The sequence below is a fragment of the Protomyctophum bolini genome (assembly GCF_963924005.1).
Source record: "Protomyctophum bolini genome assembly, chromosome: 16".
In the NCBI taxonomy this organism is placed as follows: domain Eukaryota; kingdom Metazoa; phylum Chordata; class Actinopteri; order Myctophiformes; family Myctophidae; genus Protomyctophum; species Protomyctophum bolini.
In genome coordinates, this window is record NC_137877.1 from 38071302 (window position 1) to 38092662 (window position 21361).

The 21361-nt window shown below is 39.4% G+C and overlaps 1 long non-coding RNA gene across 2 annotated transcripts; it reads left to right on the forward strand.

Moving 5' to 3' along the window:
- Positions 1-15633: 15633 nt before the first annotated feature.
- Positions 15634-21042, forward strand: LOC308330596. 2 transcript variants are annotated; one of them, XR_013965502.1, is made up of 4 exons: positions 15634-15778; positions 16977-17914; positions 18079-19293; positions 19832-21042. It is a non-coding gene; the product is annotated as an uncharacterized lncRNA (long non-coding RNA). The 2 variants fall into 2 exon arrangements; XR_013965501.1 differs by having other exon boundaries at positions 18079-21042.
- The last annotated feature ends 319 nt before the right edge of the window (positions 21043-21361 follow it).

Below are 21361 nucleotides of genomic sequence, written 5' to 3' on the forward strand. Positions count from 1 at the left end.
CATCACCGCATGTCACTCAGCCATAACCATTATGTAAAGGAGTTTACAATGCAGCAACGCCCAAAAAGTGTGTTGTCAATAAATCAGTCACCAGTCACAACGACCAATAGAGGGTATGCGCATGCTTAAAGTGAATGGCACATCGAGTGGCAAAGTAACATGCAAAGTGAGTTTAACATTGTTTAACGTTGTTTAATGCAATCAGAAAGGACTTTTCTGTGTAGATGCATGGGCTGTCAAGGCCAGAAAGTCATTTTTTGCCACTCAGTAGGCGTCCCTGCATAATTTCGGGGGTTTGATGATGATGTCACGCGCATACCCTCTATAGGGTAGCGTGTAGAGCCCCTCTAATATAGGACATTTTTTTCAAGACATTCCCTTAGCGGTTAATTAATGGTTACCGGTTAATACACTTTCTCCAAAATGGCGATCACTAATCCAATGGTGTGTGTGTGTGTGTGTGTGTGTGTGTGTGTGCGCGCGTATATATACTGTATATATATATATATATATATCCCAAATGATGTAAGGTGCAATGATACAGAAATTGTATAAATTATAATTCCAACAATCGAACTACATTGAAATGTACACAACTACTATAGTAGTAGATGCAAAGAATCGATTGTGTCAATACGGACTGCCTTGCATTTAGCAATATTAATACAAGTTAGAGGGGTTTTATATTAATGCTGCATTCCATATCACTACACTATAAATGTTTGGAATCTCTGTGTCCGTCAGGGTCTGAGTTTGTCCATATGTGGTCAAATAAAATATCTATTTGCCAGTGAATCGTTAATTATTTACATCCATAATATTTCCCTTAAAAGACAAATCCTGCACAATCCACATACACATTTCCCACGGATAGAATGTTTTGATGGTTACTGTACCGATGTTATACGTATCACAACGCTATAAAGGTTAGGAAGAGAAATATTCATGCATAATATAATATATATAATATTAAATGTTAAAATGTGTTGTTACACCCCTATGTAGCTTTTTATATTAGAAAAAGCTACCTATAGCTGGGTCACCTGAGTGAGAGATATATGATGTTGCGAGACCCGAAACCCTGATGACCCTGAATGCAATGTTTTTTTCTCTCGATATATCTTGAAAAATGAACACTGTATGGAGTCAACATTCGCTGAGTGAGGACTCATGTAACAAGTTTTAACTTGTTTGGATGAGCGGTTCTTAAGAAAGCTGCAATTAATTAAGTGGCCCAATCAAAACAGGCATGTGTCCAATGTGCAATAGCACCAGTTTCATTCACAGATTGAATGCAACAACAAAGAGTTATGAGGCAAAGATCAGGTATGTGACAAAAGTACAAATATATAGTACTATAGGAGGCCGGAGGTAGGGCTCGACAGCGAGTGCCTGGTGGCCGGGCTTAACACGGAGCCTGAAGCAGAGCCCGAAGAGGCAACATGGGCACATCTTCTCCGGCACTATACAGCAGACATATCATTATCCTGAAAAACAAGTTGAAATACAGGAGAAACAGCGAGACTGAATTCACTCAGTTCTGATTTATTCACATTTCACCATAGTGTTAGCATTGTCCCTCTTCTTATTTAAGTAGAATGCTGTATGTTTAGCTCACATTTCCATTGTTCCTAGAGCATAAATTATAACAATATTAATACATCTAAAACAAAATAACCCACTCAGTTTCCAAATATATTTGGCTGATTGTTTTACCCTAAAGTCTACAACCTCTAATGACGACATTTTGACATTAGTGTCGTACAATAAATAAATCACAATAGATTAAAATGCTCCTTAATTTATAATTGCTACTGCCTGATGTCTGCATTGTATTGGATTTTGTGTCCTTTTTTTGTGCTTCCTGGCTAGTGGACAGTTGTGTCCATAGTTTTTTGTAGTACACTTAATTGTAGGACTACCCATAATTTATTTTGTCACTGAAATGTTTGGCACAGTTGACACATTTGTCAATAAAGTGATGACACCCTGGCGTGAACCTTTATATACTGTCATATTCACTGGTTGTTTTATGCCTGAAGATCTATGACCGAAAGCTTGCTATCTATATACAAAGAATCACACCTGTGTGAAGTGGGGGGGGGGGGGGCTCTCATCATCATACATCATATCATTCTGGCTAATCACAATTTGTGTCCTGACTTTTGTCTTCAATGCTTGTGTTTACACACTTTTGTCTTCAAGTTTGTGTTTACACACTTTTGTGCTCCATACGTCCGAGACACTGCTCTCTCCTGGCTCCCAAAACTGTGAACCAAACTCCCCATTGCAGTCAAAACTGCAGACTCAGTCAGAATGTTCTGCTGTAATCTGTAGATTCACCTCTTCAGACTCCATCTCACCCCCTAGCACATGACACTCCCTATACCCCTTCCTTCCTGCCACCTTCTGCCTCGATTGATGAGAGTGATTGACCAAGATATGGCTACCATGCAGACATATCTTGGTCACTATACTCATGTTTTTGTTACATAGGTTTGTTTGTTTGTTTGTTGTTCTTGACCACAATGATATGAATGCAATGTAGATAGCATGTTACACTATTGTATTTGTGATATTGTTTGACTGATGGTAGGTTCTTAGTTTACCTGGGATCCCAGTTTCTTGAGGCACTACACTGTCTCTCTATGTAATTACCGTGCTTATTGAAAATCATCTTGGATAAGAGGGACTGATAAATTCCGAACTTATAAATGAATTACCATTTGCCTCTCAAGTGCACTTTCACATTGATAAATATTATCAGAGCATAAATACAGTACAAGAGGATTATTAAATAAACATTTACAGTTTTATAATCTTGAAATATTAACAGTTTCCAATACCATTCAACGAAATTATATAGCTACCTTTCACCAGTGGTGTCAACTGTCAACCAGATCACAGGCCAGATTGGGCAAAATGCACCTTTATGTGGGTGCATACATTTTGCATGAGCAAGAACACACGCAGATGAGGACAAACAGTGTGCTCATCAAACAGTATTTGTTCCTGTTCGACTAACAGCGCCAAATGCAACCTTTTGTTTTTAGATCACCCATTTGAATGCAGCCTCAAGTTCACAATATATGAATGCTCATATCTCCAGATGGGTCTGCCAAAAAAGGAACTAAATTACATTGGGAGCAATGAGAGTATCTTTCCAGACTAATTATACCTACAATATGTGCTACAAATTGCACAATTAAAGGGTTTCTCCCATGTATGGGTCATATCTTTTAGATGACACATGTAATCACAGCCTTTGCTATAAACTTAGAACGGAATGTGCATGAACCCATAGCTTCAGATGTGCATTTTTAACCAAAGTATTTACCACAAACTACAACTAAAGGACCTTTTTCACTGTATGTGTTCTGATATGTTTTTTTAGATCACACATTTGACTACAGCCTTTACCACAAATTGTACAAGTAAAGGGTTTTTCTCCTGTATGAGTCCTCATGTGTTGTTTTAGCTGTCCCCTTTGTCCACAGCCTTTGCCACAAACTGTACAGGTAAAGGGCTTTTCACCTGTATGAGTCCTCATGTGTGTTTTCAGGTCACTTTTTTGACCACAGCTTTTGCCACAAACTGTACAGGTAAAGGGTTTTTCCCCTGTATGATTCCGCATGTGTTGTTTTAGCTGTACCCTTTGTGAAAAGCCTTTGCCGCAAACTGTACAAGTGAATGGTGTATCGCCAGTATGAATTCTCATGTGTGTTTTTAGATCACTCAATTGACCACTGCCTTTGCCACAAACTGGACAAGTAAAGGGTGTATCCCCTGTATGGGTCACCATATGTCGTTTTAGTTGACCACTTCGAATACAACCTTTACCACAAACTGTACATGTGAAGGGCTTTTCTCCTGTATGAAGCCTCATGTGTTCTTTTAGATGACTCATGTGAACACAGCCTTTGCCACAAATTGTACAACTAAAGGGTTTTTCCCCCGTATGTGTCCTCATGTGCATTTTTAGATCACTCATTTGACCACAGCCTTTGCCACATACTGTACAAGTAAAGGGCTTTTCACCTGTATGTGTTTTCATGTGTTTCCTCAGACAACCCTTTTGACCAAAGCCTTTGCCACAAACTGTACAAGTAAAGGACTTGTCAGACTTTTCCCCTGTATGAGTTCTCATGTGCGATTTGAGATCAGTCACACCTTTGCCACAAACTGTACAAGTAAAGGGCTTTATGCCTGTATGAGTCCTCATGTGTTTCTTCAGATAACCCTTTTGATTAAAGGTTTTGCAACAAACTGCACACGTAAAGGGCTTTTCCCCTGTATGAATCATTGAGTGCCTCTTCAGATTTTCTTTAAGATTAAACATTTTGCCACAAACGGTACAACTTAAATGTTCCTTTGCTGTGTGGCTCATTGTTGAGCCAGTTTGTTTTGATGATTTTAGGTCCCGAGAAAGCTTGTTGCTCAAAATGTGTCCCTCCACATTTTGTGTCTTGTGTGATTTTGGTGTGTTTAAAGCTGACTGGTCTTCCCTGGTCTGCTCCCATTCATCACTGTCTTCAGCGTCAGATTTAGTACAATGTGAAGAGATAAGCTGCTCATCACTAGATGCTTGTGATGCTACCCAGTTCTCTATATATGCCTCTGTTTTCATGTGTTCAGTTGAGGTGCTGGCTAGAGGCTCTCTCTTTCTGTTTTCACCATCATCTTCACTTTTCACTACTACGATTGACCAATGACCCTCCTCAGGTCGTTGAAGTAGCTCCTCCGGTTCCTCTTTAATCTGTGGAGATTTTGGTTCCTCCAAATGTCGTGTTTTGTGTGATTTTGGTGTGTTTAAAGCTGACTGATCTCCCCTGGGCTGCTCCCACTCATCACTGTCTTCAGTATCAGATTTAGTACTGTGTGAAGAGATGAGCTGGCCATTACTAGTTTCTTGTGATGCTACCCAGTTCTGTATATAAGCTTGTGTTTTCATGTGTTCAGCTGATGTGCTGGCTAGATGCTCTGTCTCTCTGTTTTCATCATCTTCACTTTTCACTGCCACTGTCAGCATTGACCAATGAGCCTCTTTGGGTCTTTGGAGCAGCTCTGCCTGTTCTTCTTTAATCTGTGGAGACTCTGGTTCCTCCTGAACCAGACTGGGGATCCTCTCCTGCTGTTCAGTGGAAAGCTCCTCTTTACATACAGGGAGGTGCAGGAAGTCTAGATAAGATAAAGATGAGACAAAACGATTAACATTTTCTTGCAGTGTTTCCTCTGTCTTGTAGCTGTGGTAGTTGGATGATCTTCCGCTGTGACTAAATGCTCATTTACTAAACCAAAGGTTTATGCTCATATATTACTTTATGGGCTGCACCCATTGAAATTGAACACTGTCTCGGTTTTTTGTACTGTAATGTTCAAACACTTCCAGCACACCTGGTCAAACATGTCGCTTTGCGTCATCGGTCGTACTGAAGTTGAAACCAGCTCAAACGTTTTGTAGCTCTTGTAGCAGCTACAAATGTCGGATGCATCTTCATGTCGCTGGCTTGCATTGAAAAAGAATGGTAGCCTGTATCTTTGTAGCTGCCAGTGTGAACACAGCAGTGCACCTGACAGTCAGCAGGTCAGTCTGTGTTTTCTTTCATCCCCACAAGCATTCTTAAAGGAATAGTCAGTGATTTCACTTAATTCAAATATGACTTATTCTTTTCTTTTGTTGTGATAATCGTCCCTACTATAGTGTGCTGACCATAATATGCTGACCATAATATTATGGTCAGCACACCAAAACTCCTTATATTATAAGGAGTTCCTCCCTGTCCCCAGTTAACCCCTGGGGTAAAAAAAAACCCCATAGGTTTCCCAGCCGTCATCCAATCAGCATAGAGATGAGCCTTTCCGCCAATAATGATCGAGCGGGGGCGAGCCTCGGTGTGCGTGCTGTTGGCCTGTTGCGTGTCCCCCCACTGTAGTGCGTGCATGTGCATGTTACCAGGGCGGACCGGGGTTTTTTCCAAATCACCCAAATCACTGAATGTTAAGTCCAAACCACACGAAAGGGTCGGGTCGGGACAAAACAGCTTTTAAGGTCAACCACACCAATGCTCAATGAGTTGCATTGGTTTACGTTAAAAACAGTTTTGTCCCGACCGGACCGGTTGGTGTGGTTTGGGCTTTAGAAGACCCATCACTACTCTTTCTCCGATTGGCCCCTCACTGTTCCAGTGACGAAACTTACCAATGTCCAGGTGGTCTTCAGGTTCCTGTTTTATAGAAACAGTGCTGGCTTGTTCTGGAGAACTCATCTTCTGCAGGCTGGACTCCACACAGACTGGTCTGGAATGAAAGAATAGGATAAGGACATTTATGTGACATTTGTTGTAGATGAAGGTTGAAGAAGTGTTTTTCAAAGACAGGGAAACTGACCCAAAATGCAAGCTTCAAACGATTTGCAAGATCAATATCATTGCTGTCAGGCAGAAAACTTTTTTGTCAACTTTACTCAGAAGCCATAATGTTTCGTCTGGGTTCCCAAACTGCTCCTGGCTTTATGTCCTTACCCATAACTTTGAAGAGCCGCTGACAGTGTGTGAATGTGTGTATGAATGAATGGGTGAATGGAAAGCATTTTGGATAAAGAAAAAGGTGCTACATAGCCTACTGTAAATGTGCACTGGGCATGGTTTTCTGGTTCTGTTGAAAAATCTGCCTTTTTCCCCACAGAGATTTACAAAAATATTTATATCGATTATTTTAAGCCTAGAATCAAGCCATCCAGGATCCTGTTGAATCTTGACCATAAAACATATAATTATTTATTTATGTATATATATATATTTTTAAATATAGGCCTATATATATTTGAATATTTAATGATATGGCATACATCATTTAATAACCTAGCCTTTGTTTAGTGGTTTTCATTTTTTTTGGTCATGATGGATTTCTGGAAACCACATCTTGATCTTCACTGTGGAGGTGCTGGTAGACATTGCATTCAGTGTAGGCACTGAATGCAAGCTGTCGCAACAGCCTCCCTTCCCCTAGACATCCCCCCCCCCCTATTCCCCTCACTGTATCTTTTCCCTTTTTGCTTCCTTTATGATGAATTCCTGTTCTGTTCTTTAACAATATAGATTAAAGTGTCTATTTGTATGTCTCTAAATGTTTTGATGAATTGAACAAGGTGGACCCTGTTGTAAACAAGTGTAATGATTAATTGGGTCGCCCACTCACAGTTAACAGTCTTTGTATTGAGTTTGTGCTTGAAATGTACTGTAATTCTGCAAACTGTTAATACATTTTTCAATCAATCAATCAATCAATCACATTCCACGTTCATTTTTGTCTGAACAACAAAATATAAAGTGTCATACATTCAATCATGACAATAAAATCATAAATGTATATAATAGCTTACTATTATAGTAAGCCTACTAGCCTCACCTCTCACATCAACGTGTCGGCCGCACACTAGGCTGACGCAGGCTCAGCTTCACACAACATCACGGAGCGCTCTTTTTCCTAAACAAGTAAACAACACTCGACATGATCTTCTGACTTCTCTCTCCCACCAACGTCAGGTATTCATAATCCCGTCAAAGCATTTCAGAATAAAACTTTATGATATATTTTTCACCGCGCTATTTGTTCCCCACCACCACGAAAAACATTAGGCTACGAATCGCTATTTGTTGTTATTGTTGTTGTTTGCGGTGGGTTATTTGTTTCAGCCGTGATTCAGCAATACGCATTAAATTCCGGGTCAAAGCGATTTGCGCATGCGCAATAAAGTATCCAGACTTCAGAGACAGTTGCCTTTCACCACCTAGTGGAGGAGAGCTGTCAGTGTCACTGAACAACAGGAGAGCTGGTTTGACGACAACATATTAATGTATGTACCCATTGAAATACCTTTTGTAATTTTCTGAAAGTAATGTTCCAAATATAATTTCCTAAAATAAGCTCACAAAAGCATATAGGCCTAAGCTTGACAAAGGGGAGAAAGGAAAGGAAGAAAAAAATCACTTTGCTTTATGAGTTTAACCAATTTACTTGACAAAAAGTCCAATAAAGACAAACAAACTGAGCAGAGCACCTTCTGTCAATGAATTATTGACTCGACTGGTCGTAGGCCTACTCGTGGCTGGCTAGTGGCAGGCTACTGATGTAATTAAGCTTTAATGTCTCTGGCTAAATTAGTTAATTGTGCAAAAGCATTTGATGTCTTTAGTAAATATTATATTTTAAATGTATACTGACATAATAACTTACAATACAAGGCCATATAGCCTACATAGGCCTCTCACTCTTACACCTTTGGCCCAAAAATGGCCCAATAAAACACAATAAATATGGTTTCATTCCTGAGGGTTATTTCAAAGATTATTCACTCAGTCCAGGCTATGGTACCTGTGTATAGCTCGTCAATACAAATCATGAAATTCCAAATGTATTAAAGTTATATATATGTACTCCCATAAAGAAGTTATAATCAGACCAGTACACCAGTGGAAATAGACCTACCTCTAAAATGCCATTTATTGAGCCATAATTATATAGTAGCCTACAATATAATATAGATTAGGCTACTCTAGTCTAGACCAATAAAATATAGCTTTAAGTGGTTATACTTGTAAAAGGGCCATATGTGCCATAAAACACAGTTTTCCTCCTGCCAAAAATTCAGCTTGTACTTGGTAATTAACTGAAAGCTTGTTTTTGCCTCAAAATGACATGATTTAATTCTCAAGCCAGGGGTATATATTTCAAACATAGCCACGCACCAATAATGTGGTGGTTATAGCCTACCTGTAAACGGCCATATACAGCATAATAGGCCTAGCCCTATATGCATTATTTGGCTATGCTCCTGGTGACTAAAAGGTATTTTCTGCATCAGAATGGCTTGGTTTCATTGTTATATTTCAAACATTAAAGCCCAATCGGACCAATTTACCTATACTAGCAGCCTAAAGGGCCTATAGTAGGCATATGCCATAAAATGAAAAGCTGTTTTCCTCCTGCCTAAAAATGATTGCAGCTCCGTGCCCTGATAAATAACGCCTGCCGCCTAAACATCATGTGCGTGTTCCCACGGTCCGTCGGTCCCCAATCACTTGCATGCAGGCTGAGGTGATAACGGTCCGAATGACAGTAATAGTGCCTGTTCTGTTTTCGCGCATGTGTGATAATAAACGTGGACTTTGGACATAAGTCAAACAGAACATAAGTCATAGATCCAGAACTAGTACGTGTTGTTTTTCATGGTGGTGGCCGGGGAACTATACTATACTATACTATAACGGCAAAAAATGTCTCATCAACGCGGGAAAATGTGTCAAATAGAGTCTCTACGGCTGTCGACAAATGAATACCTGACATCGTTGGGAGAGGAGATATTGCGTGTTTTGGAAAAACAGTGCAATGTTTGTTGTGTGAAGCAAACTGTCAGAGTGTTTGTCAGCAAGCGCCTAACTGCAGCTGCAGAATTCATGTGCAACCTTTTCCAGAGAGAGATAGAACAACTAGAAGCTCTGCTGGAGCAACAAAACAAACTGCTGGACATCGACTTTGACGGTTTGTATTGTAACCATATGTTTACACATGTTGAACGATGAACTACATTTCACAGCAGCTTGTGGGTAGCTTCATCACAATTTTGTTCAAGTCAGGCAAGCCGTTCATTAAAAAAATTAAGTAGTTTAAAAACTCTGTGAAAGGCTGTTTCAACTTACCGGTATTTAGAGTTACACTGCCAAGACCTGTATATAGATGTCAATGTTAGCCCACGTAATATATGGCACAATGCAGCTTTGCACATACCACTCCATCCATATGTCTTTGAGATGTAGTTGAATGAAAGTCAGACTGGTGTGAATATGATATCAACTCTTCCACGACAACAAGCCAAACTGTCGACAACGTAATCAGTTTGGGATAGTATAACTGAAAAAGAGACAATAGCTTACTGGTGTGATTGTGAGAACACAAATCAATAACTAGGAGAATTTCATCTCATCCACTTTACGTTGTTCCGCTGATGCTAGATCTTATCTCCTCCTTCTGCATGTGTGTAAAGAAGTTTACCCTGCACGTGAGGAGAACAGCCCCAGTCTGGTCCGGGAAGTACCGCAACTTCCAAAGATTGAAGAGGAGACTGATGAGTCAACATTAACATTACTATATAAGAAGAGGTGTGACACTCTCTCAGGTAAAACAAATGATCTTGTCCACAAAAAGAGTGCCATTCATTACTTTAGTATATATATTCAACATCAACACTATTCATAATACAATTTTAATTGGGTTAGGGTTAGAGTGGGTTACAGTGTGTGCACCCACACACTGTATATTTGCTCAGTACAAGAGTATTTTTCTTTTTAATGCATCAAAATGAAAAATACTATTCTATTCCTTCATTGATGTCCACTGGCCTATGCACCTGTGCAGACGCCTGACTTCTAGGTGTGCGAAAGTTTTTTCCTACAATTTATATAGTGCAAAATTGTCTTAAATCTGGGGTTATTTCACATAAAAATGGCAAACGTGTACTTTAAAACATGCCTCCAAGTTTGCAAATGCCCCTAGCTGTTCTTTCTATGGGGACTGCCCATAAGTCTAACCTCCTGTTAGTCCGACCTTTGTGGACGGTTAAGACTGAGGTTAGGGTTAGCAACCTATATGTGGCCGGTTAAGACTGAGGTTAGGGTTAGCAACCTATGTGGCCGGTTAAGACCACATAACCATGACTGCACGCTGTATGTCGGACTAACAGCATGTCGGACTAATGCGCAGTCCCCGTGGTGGGACAACAAACAGACACTCGGAAAGTGTAATCCTTTATCCTTATGTCTCACCCTCCGGGCGACGAGACAGAAATACAAAGCCAATTTTCACAGTGTTACCCTTGGGTACTTCCCTACAAAACCATAGAGAGCACATAGAAAAGCACTTTAACTTTAAGAGGCGCCAAACATTTGAAAGGTTGAACAGTATATATTGTATAAAAAACATGTTTCCCCTGCAGCTTCCTCTGGTTCTGACAGCTGCAACCCACGGCTGACACACCAGCAAGAACCAGCTATGACCGTTTCTGTTAAACAGGAACCTGCAGACCACTTGGACCTCAGTAAGTTTCGTGCTTTGATGTTTTATTCATCCTGTTGTAATTCTTCTCTCAACATTTCAGTAATATAATATAATATAGATGAAAAAGACTATAGGGACGTGCACACATAGACATCAAAGGGGGCTTGAGCCCCTGCCCGTTTACCCGTCTGTAAAACAACTGCCCTTTCCAGACCATGAATCCAGCATTTACTACATGGTGAAAGAGATGGCAGCATTCAGGAGAATTGCTTTTTTTCGAAGTCTCCTGAACTTGGAATGCAGAATTTTGCGTTGAACAAATTTGTTTAGAAATCCATGTCGTACAACCCATCTCCAGTAGATAAAGAGTGCTGGGTTGCGACCCGAAAATAGCTGATCTACAAGCTCACAACGCGTCGCGCTGCAACACGTTGTGAACTTGTAGATGAGCTATTTTTGTTAGGAGATTTCAGACACTCTCTGCACTTCCCTGGAAACAGTATAGCCCCTATGGACACAGCTGGGTGACCTCGACTTTGCTGAGGCAGGGCAGGACAAGACAAGACAAGATAACCAAGTTGGCAACTGCATCCGTTCATTGCCAGTATGTACAATGAGTTGCAATAGTCTATTCTGGAGCAAATAAAAGTGTGAATAGGCACCTCCAGCTGCATTTGTGGGAGGCAGGCTTTCACCTTGGCAATGAGTCTTAGTTGGAAGAAGCTTGTTTTAACAACAAAGCTGATGTGTCAAGTTTAAAATAGTTGTCAAAAATAAAACCAAGGGTGAGAAAGTTGGCGTCCAACCAGGTTTTCACATTGTTTAAGCAGTTTAGAAATGTCTGGAATAGATCATTGGAGTTGGTTTTGAGCGGTACTTACACCATTCCGAATATGTATTTTGATATTGTAGCTATATACATATGTAGCAGAAAATAAATAATAATAATAATAATCCAATGTACATTCATTGAAAAAAATCATTATATCATTATCATTATGTCATTATATCAAAGTCTTATAGTGAACTCAACTTTATTGTCACATCACAGGTTTCAGGTGTAAAGAACTGGGTGAAGTAAGTTTGTCAGCATTCAAGTTAGGGAGACTAATGATAGATCATGATAGACAGTTGTAAAATAATCTTCAACCATCACACTGTACAGCTATAAAATAGACTCAGAGAGGAACATTTAATGATTTTCTCTCATACTTTTGACTAGACTTCCTTCACCTCCCTGTGTGTAAAGAGGAGGTTTCCACCGAACAGCAGGAGAGCTGCCCCAGTCTGGTGCAGGAGGAACCAGAGTCTCCACAGATTAAAGAGGAACCGGAAGAGCTACTTCAAAGACCAGAAGAGGCTAATGGGTCAATGTTGATGTTACTAGCAGGGAAGAGTGAATATGATTATGAAAATAGAGAGATAGAGCCTCTACCAAGCACCTCAGCGTTACACATGAAAACACAATCTGATGTGAAGGAGTGTGGGCCATCAGAACCAAATAGTGATTACCCGCTCCTCTCTTCACGTTCTGAATCTGACACTGATGACAGTGATGACTGGACTCCACATTGTTCTGAATCGGAGTGGGAGGAGACCAGGGTAGGTCAGTCAGCTTTAAACACACTGGAATCACACAGGAGACTTAATGTCGAAGGTCAAGTAGTGTCTTTGAGCAACAAGCTGACCCGGGACCTGAAATCATCAACAAAATCTCACTCCATGACAAGTGACACAGTGAAGAAACGCGTTAGTTGTACAGATTGTGGCAAAATGTTTACTCGAAAGGCAAATCTGAAGAGGCACAAAATGGTTCATACAAGGGATTACCCTGTTACTTGTACAGTTTGTGGCAAAGGCTTTGGTCAAATATATGAACTAAAACAACACATGAGGAGTCATACAGGAGAAAGGCCCTATGTTTGTACAATTTGTGCCAAAGGCTATATTCAAAAGAGTGATCTGAAAAAACACATGATGATTCATACAGGTGAAAGGCCCTTTACTTGTACTGTTTGTGAAAAAAGCTTCACAGTAGCTTATAGACTGAATAGACACATGAGGATTCATACAGGGGATAAGCCCTTTACTTGCTCAGTTTGTGGAAAAAGCTTTGGAGACCTGGGAAATCTAAAAAGACACCTGATGTCCCATACAGGGGAAAGGCCATGTACTTGTACCGTTTGTGGAAAAGGCTGTTGTAAACCAGACGATCTTAAAAAACACATGAGGACTCATACAGGGGAAAGACCATTTACTTGTACCACTTGTGGCAAAGGTTGTACCCAGTTGGATCATTTAAAACGACACATGAGGATTCATACAGGGGAAAAACCATTTACCTGTACAGTTTGTGGTAAAACCTCTGCTGGTAGAAGCAATCTGAACAGACACATGAGGACTCATACAGGGGAAAAGCCCTTTACTTGTACAGTTTGTGGCAAAGGTTGTAGTCGGAAATCTGAACTAAAAGAACACATGAGGACTCATACAGGGGAAAAGCCCTATACTTGTGCAGTTTGTGGCAAAGGCTATAGTCACTTGTGTAATCTAAAACAACACATGAGGACTCATACAGGGGAAAAGCCCTTTACATGTACAATTTGTGGTAAAGGCTGTAGTCAAAAAAGTCATTTAAAAATACACATGAGAATTCATACAGGGGAAAAACCCTTTGTTTGTACAGTTTGTGGCAAAGCCTATGGTGACAAAAGCGATCTGAGAAAGCACATGAGGAATCATACAGATAATAACACCTGTGTGAAGTGAGGGGCGCTAATATATTAAAGTCATGTTGATTAGGTGATGTGATGGCGATGTAAAACAAACTGTGTCAAAACAAACATTTAATTCTCTTTGTTAATTGCATTTAATGTTTGTGTTAGGGACAAGATGACGTATATTTTCCCTTCATTGTCAATAGTGTTTTTAAAACACGAAAAATAACACATGTGTAAAGTGAAGGGCGCTCTTATCATCATACATCATCACATTCCAGCCAATCACAATTAGCGTCTTCATTTCTGCCCTCACTTTTTATCCGCTATGTAGGCTACTTTGCTCAGCCAATCAAAACATCGCTATGGGGTGCTCAGCCAATCAAATCATCGGTTACATAATTGGTGTAATTATGTTAAATTAGTTATCAGTTGGCATGCTGTTGTATTAGAGAAAGGTGCTGACTCAGTTCTCAGTCACAGGTCATTGCTGCTTCTACTGTGTGTCCGTGGGCGGAGCTCTACCTACCTTGTCAGCGTGGTCCATTCAGGAGGGCCGTCCTGCGGAAGCACTACTTAAGCACTGCTCACACCTGTGCTGCTCGTTGCCATGGTGTCTCAGTCTGCCATACTGTGCACACCTTGTACCAGGGCGCTGCTGGATGTCCATTGTCCAAACTCTCTGGGACTCTGAATGTTTATAGCTCTTTCTCTGCCTCAGCATGTTGAAGTTACATTGAATTATATACTTAAGTTGTGGAAGTTGTGGAAGTATAATTTAATGGCGTATAGGAGCTTGCTTTTTGTAATCGCTAGTATTTTTGTTAGGTGTTTGTTAGAGTAGAGAGTTTATCTTATTTTAATTCCCTGTAACCCTTTTCTTTTTTCATGTTTGTTAGGATTAGGTAGTATTTCTTGTGTTTAGTTTAGGTTCAGTTCTCTTTTGTTTGTGTTTCTGAGTTTCCCCATATAGCCTATAGTTCATTATTTAATACCCCCATGTTAAAATATTTTGCTCCAGGGAGATCTACAAGCTCATAGCGTACGAGACACCAAGTGAAGGGCTATGAGCTTGTATATATGTTATTTTTGAATTCTTCACAGTTAATATAAAAAAAAACTATAGCCTATAAAACATAGGCACGCTGCATAATGCTGAATGTTGCTATGTAAGGCTGTAAGCAACACAGCTCCAGCTTATCAAATTACATTTGAGATCTAATATTTCTACAAAAAATGCTAGTTGCGGGGGCACGGTGGCACAGTCGGATTACATAGATAATTGACACTGGGTGAAAAAATGGGTTGCAAAATCGTGGGATAAAAATTATATTAAAAAAAAAAGATGCTACAAATTGCTACAAAACCAGTGATGATTTGTTGTTGTCATGTCATGATGATGAATTTAATAAACCAGCTGGACCTGAATGGAAACAAGACTGCAAGGCTTCTTTTCAGTGATATCTTTTTAGACTATATGACTGTACTTTTTTTTTTTACTAATAACGTATTCAATTCATCAATCAATCAATCAATCAATTATGGATAAACAGGAAGTTGATGCATACATTTAGATCTGATAATGATGTACAGTACCAGCCACGCATGTTACAATTGTAGTCTACATTATTTCTGGCCATTTCACAAAGCATATACTTTATTTATTTGTACATTTTGTAAAAGACAGCTAATTTATCACTTTTTTAGGTGCCCACAGGACCTGTATCCTCATCCTAGTGAACATAATCAATGGAGCTGTAGTAAGCACCTCCACCGGCAGAGGGCGGTAAAATATCACACTTTGAACTATCACGCTATCATGTCGACCCGGAACTTCATTGATTGCGTCACCGTGCCACGCACACACAGTGACAGCTGTCAACTGCTGCCGTTGGATTTGTCCCACTTTAGAATTCACTGTTTTAATGGACTTTATTATAAAGACTTTGGTCTTTGATGAATCAGAGACTCAGCGCGGCTGATGGGGATATGTTTGAAACGACCCACAGGTTGGTAGAACACTACACTGCAGCTTCAAACCAGTTTATACTGGTTTCAAAGCAGAATGGACAAAGACCGCAGTGGGAAAAACGTCCATTTAAGTTTGATTAAACCACCCAAAATGTGTCAAATAGTAAATGGGTGGCTACAGTGGCTTTAGGCTCGTTAGATGAACAATTTAACGAATTTAAACGTTGATTGTAGATGGCCTGCCTATTGTTCCGAGTTCAGACAGCCCGTTATTCCGTCGCACTATTGTCCAAATGGATCGTTGTTGTTCCGAAAACAAATTAAATGCCCAAGCATTGTTAGTCTGCTAGTTTCGATGGTTCATTGATCCGAAAACGAGCACTCTCCATGGTGCTGAAATTCTGAAAAATAGGTCTGCCCGTCAAGTAAGCTACAGTACATGTAGGCTGTAGCCCTAGAATGTCTCTGTTGTTACATACAGTTGGTACAGTATTCCACATACAGTAGCTATAGATCGGTTGCACCCACTCCTGGTAAAAATAAAACATGTGAATGAATTTATCACAATCATGTAAATGTGATAAATGTACTGGCACACATGTGCATGTGATAAATGCTTAATTTGTACTCACCCATTAAATAATTCCAAAGACGGTGAGTACAAACAAAGCATTTATCACATGTATGCCTCGCATGTTTCATTTTTACCAGGAGCGGGTGCAACCGATATATGCTTGTGATACAAAATTTACATTTACAAGTATATGAATGATCACAGACATTGTAGTGGGAGATATTTTGAGCAGCAGAAACTAAATGGATAACTTTGACGAAATAACTCTTGTCATTCAGCCCTGAACGGCTGAACCACGTCCACTAGCATATTTCAAACAAACTTAAGGACCACGACCACCTACCTCCCCACAACAATAATATATACTTCATGTATAAGGAGGCATAATGCATTCATATATATTCTATTTGTTTTTATTTTACATTAATTATGTCAACAAGTTGAATTGAATTGGTTGCTTACTAGTTGAGTTGTGCAAATTACCTACAGTAGATTTTCAGGTTCAAACCACCTACTTTGTTCGCTGTTTCTGTAGCCCATCTAATCCCCATATATAGAGATTCTATTAGTTTATAATCAAAATGTACCACAATGACTTCATAAAAAAACATAATTGTATATTTAATATTGAATTGTTTTCTCTTGTTTTATATTTTACTTAGACCTCCTGCACCTCCCTGTGTGTGAAGAGCAGAAATGGAGCCCAGTGTTGTCCAGGGGGAACAAGAGCTTCACAGATTAAAGAGGAACCAGATACTCTTCAAAGACCAGAGGGGGCTGATGGGTCAAAATAAACATTACTAGCAGTGAAAAGTGAGGATGATGGTGAAAAAAGAGACGGCACCTCTAACCAGTACCTCAACTGAACACATAAAAACACACGCTGATGTAGAGGACTGTACAGCATCACAACCAACAAGTGATGACCGGCTCCTCTCTTCACACTGTTCTGAATCTGACAATGAACACAGTGATGAGTGTGAGGAAACCAGGCAATCACATAAGACACACAATGTGGAAGGGGAAAGTTTGCCTTTGAAGAACAACTTACAGGACCTGAAATCATCAAAAGAAATTCCATCCACAAGTCACACAAAGAAGAAACCCTTTAGTTGTACTATTTGTGGGAAACGTTTTGATCAAACTAGAGGTATGAAAAGACACAAGATGATCCATACAGGCGAAAGACCCTTTAGTTGTGCAGTTTGTGGCAAAGGCTGTGGACAAATAAGTGAGCTGAAGACACACATGAGGACTCACACCGGGGAAAAACTCTTTACTTTTCCATTTTGTGAAGAAAAATTCAATCGCAATGATCAATTGAACATGCACCTGAGGAATCATATAGGCGAAAAACCATTCAGTTGTTCAGTTTGTGAACAACGATTCAGTCGAAATGGTCAACTGAAGATGCACATGAGGACTCATACAGGGGAAAAACCCTTTAGTTGTACAGTTTGTAACCAAAAGTTCAGTCGAAATGATCAGCTGAAGATGCACATAAGGATTCATACTGGGGAAAAACCTTTTGTTTGTACAGGTTGTGGCAAAAGTTTCATTCACAGTGGACATCTGAAGACACATATGAGGACTCATACAGGTAAAAAAAAACGTTCACTTGCAAACGATTTAAAATGTCTACATTTACCAAATCGTTCACCCATAAACTGTTTCATAAGAACATTGTTGTGAAAGATATACTTAAAACATAACTTGCTTGCATATATTATTTCTACAATTACCTTAATTTTACCCTTTATCTAGACTTCCTGCATCTCCCTGTGTATAAAGAGGAGGTTTCTCCTAAACATAGGAGTCCCAGTCTGGTTCAGGAGGAACCAGAGCCTCAGCAGATTAAATATGAACAGGAGGAGCGAGTGAAAACTGAAGATGAGGATGAAAATAGAGTGACAGAGCCTCTATCCAGCACCTCAAATGTACAAATGAAAACAGAAGCTGATGAAGAGGACTTGAAGAAACCTTTTAATTGTACTGTTTGTGGCAAAGGGTTTGATCACATTAGAAGTCTAAAGAGGCACACAATGGTCCATACAGGGGAAAAACCCTTTAGTTGTACAGTTTGTGGCAAAGGTTGTGGTCAAATGAGTGAGCTTAAGACACACATGAGAACTCACACAGGGGAAAAACCCTTTAGTTGTCCATTTTGTGAACAAAGATTCAATCGAAATGATCAACTGACTCTGCACATGAGGAATCATACAGGGGAAAAGCCCTTTAGTTGTACAGTTTGTGAACAAAGATTTAGTCAAAATGGCCAACTGAAGATGCACATGAGGACTCATACAGGGGAAAAGCCCTTTAGTTGTACAATTTGTGGCAAAGGTTGTGTTCAAATGAATGATCTGAAAAAGCACATGAGCATTCATACAGGGGAAAAACCATTTAGCTGTAAAGTTTGTAAACTAAAGTTTAGTCGAAATGATAAACTGAAGATGCACCTAAGGACTCACACAGGAGAAAGGCCCTTTAGTTGTTCCGTTTGTGAACACAGATTTGCTCAAAGTGGGCAACTTAAGATTCATATGAGAACTCATACAGGGGAAAGGCCCTTTAGTTGTTCAGTTTGTGAACAAAGTTTCAGTCAAAGTGGTCAACTGACGATACACATGAGAACTCATACAGGGGAAAAACCCTTTACTTGTAAAGTTTGTGGCAAAGGCTGTATTCAAATGGGTGATCTGAAAAAACACATGGGAACTCATACAGGGGAAAAACCCTTTAGTTGTACAGTTTGTAACCAAAGGTTCAGTCGAAATGCTCAGCTCAATATGCACATGAGGAATCATACAGGGGAAAAGCCCTTCAGTTGTACAATTTGTGAACAAAGATTCAGTCGAACTCGTCAACTGAAGGTGCACATGATAACTCATACATCGGAAAGTCCTTTTAGTTGTACAGTTTGTGGCACAAGCTTCATTCAAGGTGGACATCTGAAGACACACATGAGGACTCATACAGGTGAAAAACCATTAAGTTGTATTATAAAAAAATAAAAAATAAACAATGAGAGATTCTCTGAAAACATCACATTTATTAAGGTCGCTCTGGCCATTTATCCAAAGGGACAACAACTCCAGGAAAAACAAAAAAACTCCCACAACCAGTCAGCAACAGATGAATATTGGAACTTATTGAGGGTTGATTCATTCCTCTGTAGCTATTGTAACTACAATTAAATATTTACAAAACATAATATGTGTACTCACCACAAGAGAGGTGTCTTTGGATTCATAAATGTATGCTTACCAGTAGTTTGTCTTAAGAAAGAAGCACCATTTTTAAATTGTTTAGAGAAAACAAAATCCTTGCAACGTAGCCCTCTTAAAATGGGTTATGTAGGCATACTCTCTGTGTGTGTGTGTGTGTGTGTGTGTGTGTGTGTGTGTGTGTGTATTCATTCATAGGCTTAAATATTGTACGTGTGAATGTATGAATGCATGCTGTTTGAAATGAATGCTGCTTTTTTTCCTAATGCTGCTTTTTTCTTCTCATTCAGAAAACCTCCAGAAAACTCTAACATACACTGTTGGCAGCCAAGTGATGCAGGACGAAGGTATTCAAGAAACCGTGTCAGACATAAGACAGTGAAGACCAATTGAGAGCTAATATGGAGGACCTGTAACATGACAAAGACCATGGAACACCTGGAACATGATAAGACTCACATCGGCATTGTCCACTTTTCATGTTTAATTCCAATAGCAGACTGATTTAAAGGGGAGACAAGGTCTACAAGGAAGGTGTATGCCAGTTTCGAGGACAATGGACGAGTCCCTGTTTTATTTCCAAACAATGGAACGACTCACCATTACCATTTGTAGTTTTGTTGGTCGCCTGATCAGTTTATTGCTTGCTGCTGTGTATAGCTAATAACAGATGATTGTGCTCAGCATTGATCCCACAAGTGTGTATAGTTATTAGTTAATGTGGATCATTATATTTCACGTTGTGGACAAAATAGTCCACAATTATTTCTCAATGATCAATGTTTTAATGCCTGTTGTCTTTGGATGGCATGACAATCCATGAAACTTGTTTGGAAAATACAATAATCTATAATCTAACACGCTTCCCAATCATTACCACTGCCAGTACAACCCAATTTATGAAAAAGTAAGACCCATATTATTATTATTACTCAACCTTGAATTCACACTCTTCCAGCATGATCAGATGATCCTGATCAGAAGCAAGACAATCACTTCAACACAGACAAATGGATGATACTGATTCATCAAAGTCCTTTAGTTTGTCAGACAGTGGATTGTTTTTACACCCGGATACCCCGTCCTGGACCAGGACAGGCTTCAGTGTTGTTTTTGGCAGCAAAGTTTGATTTTAGTTGTAGTCATAGTCACTTGAATAGTTTTCATTTATTTTCAGTCACATTTTAGTCACCTGGAATGTTTTAGTGTTAGTCTAGTTTTAGTCGACTAAATCTACAGTTGATTTAGTCGACTAAAATGTATTTTGGCGGGTCTTGATGACGTCGTAATGACTGTTTTTACACTTTCTGAAAATAGCCAATCTACAAGCTTGTAGATCTGCTATTTTCAGCATGCAACCTAGTGTAAAATGACTTATACTGGATCTCTTGTCCACTAGTCCCATTTTAGTCTAGTTTTTGTCAACGAAATTGTCAGTATATTTAGTCTTAGTTTTAGTCATCATAGCTTAGTGTTCATTTAGTTTTCATCAGTGAAAAAAGGTTAGTCGACGAACACTTTTAGTCTTTTAGTCGACGAAATCAACTCTGGATCTGAACTAATTTAATTGAATTAGTGTGTCTTGTCCTTTCCTTGCTGTGGTTCATTGTTCATTGTGTTCATTGCCTTTCAATATTAGGCCTACCACCGGTTTAGGCGAGCATCTAAACTAGTTAGATTGTATTGCTTTGTCATATGCCTCCTCTCCAGTTGACATGATTTAATTACAAATATTTCAATAAATCAATAATTAATTATTTTGTAGTAAAAACATGACATTTGTTTAATTGTATTCAAGTGGGAGGGTTTGTGACACTTAA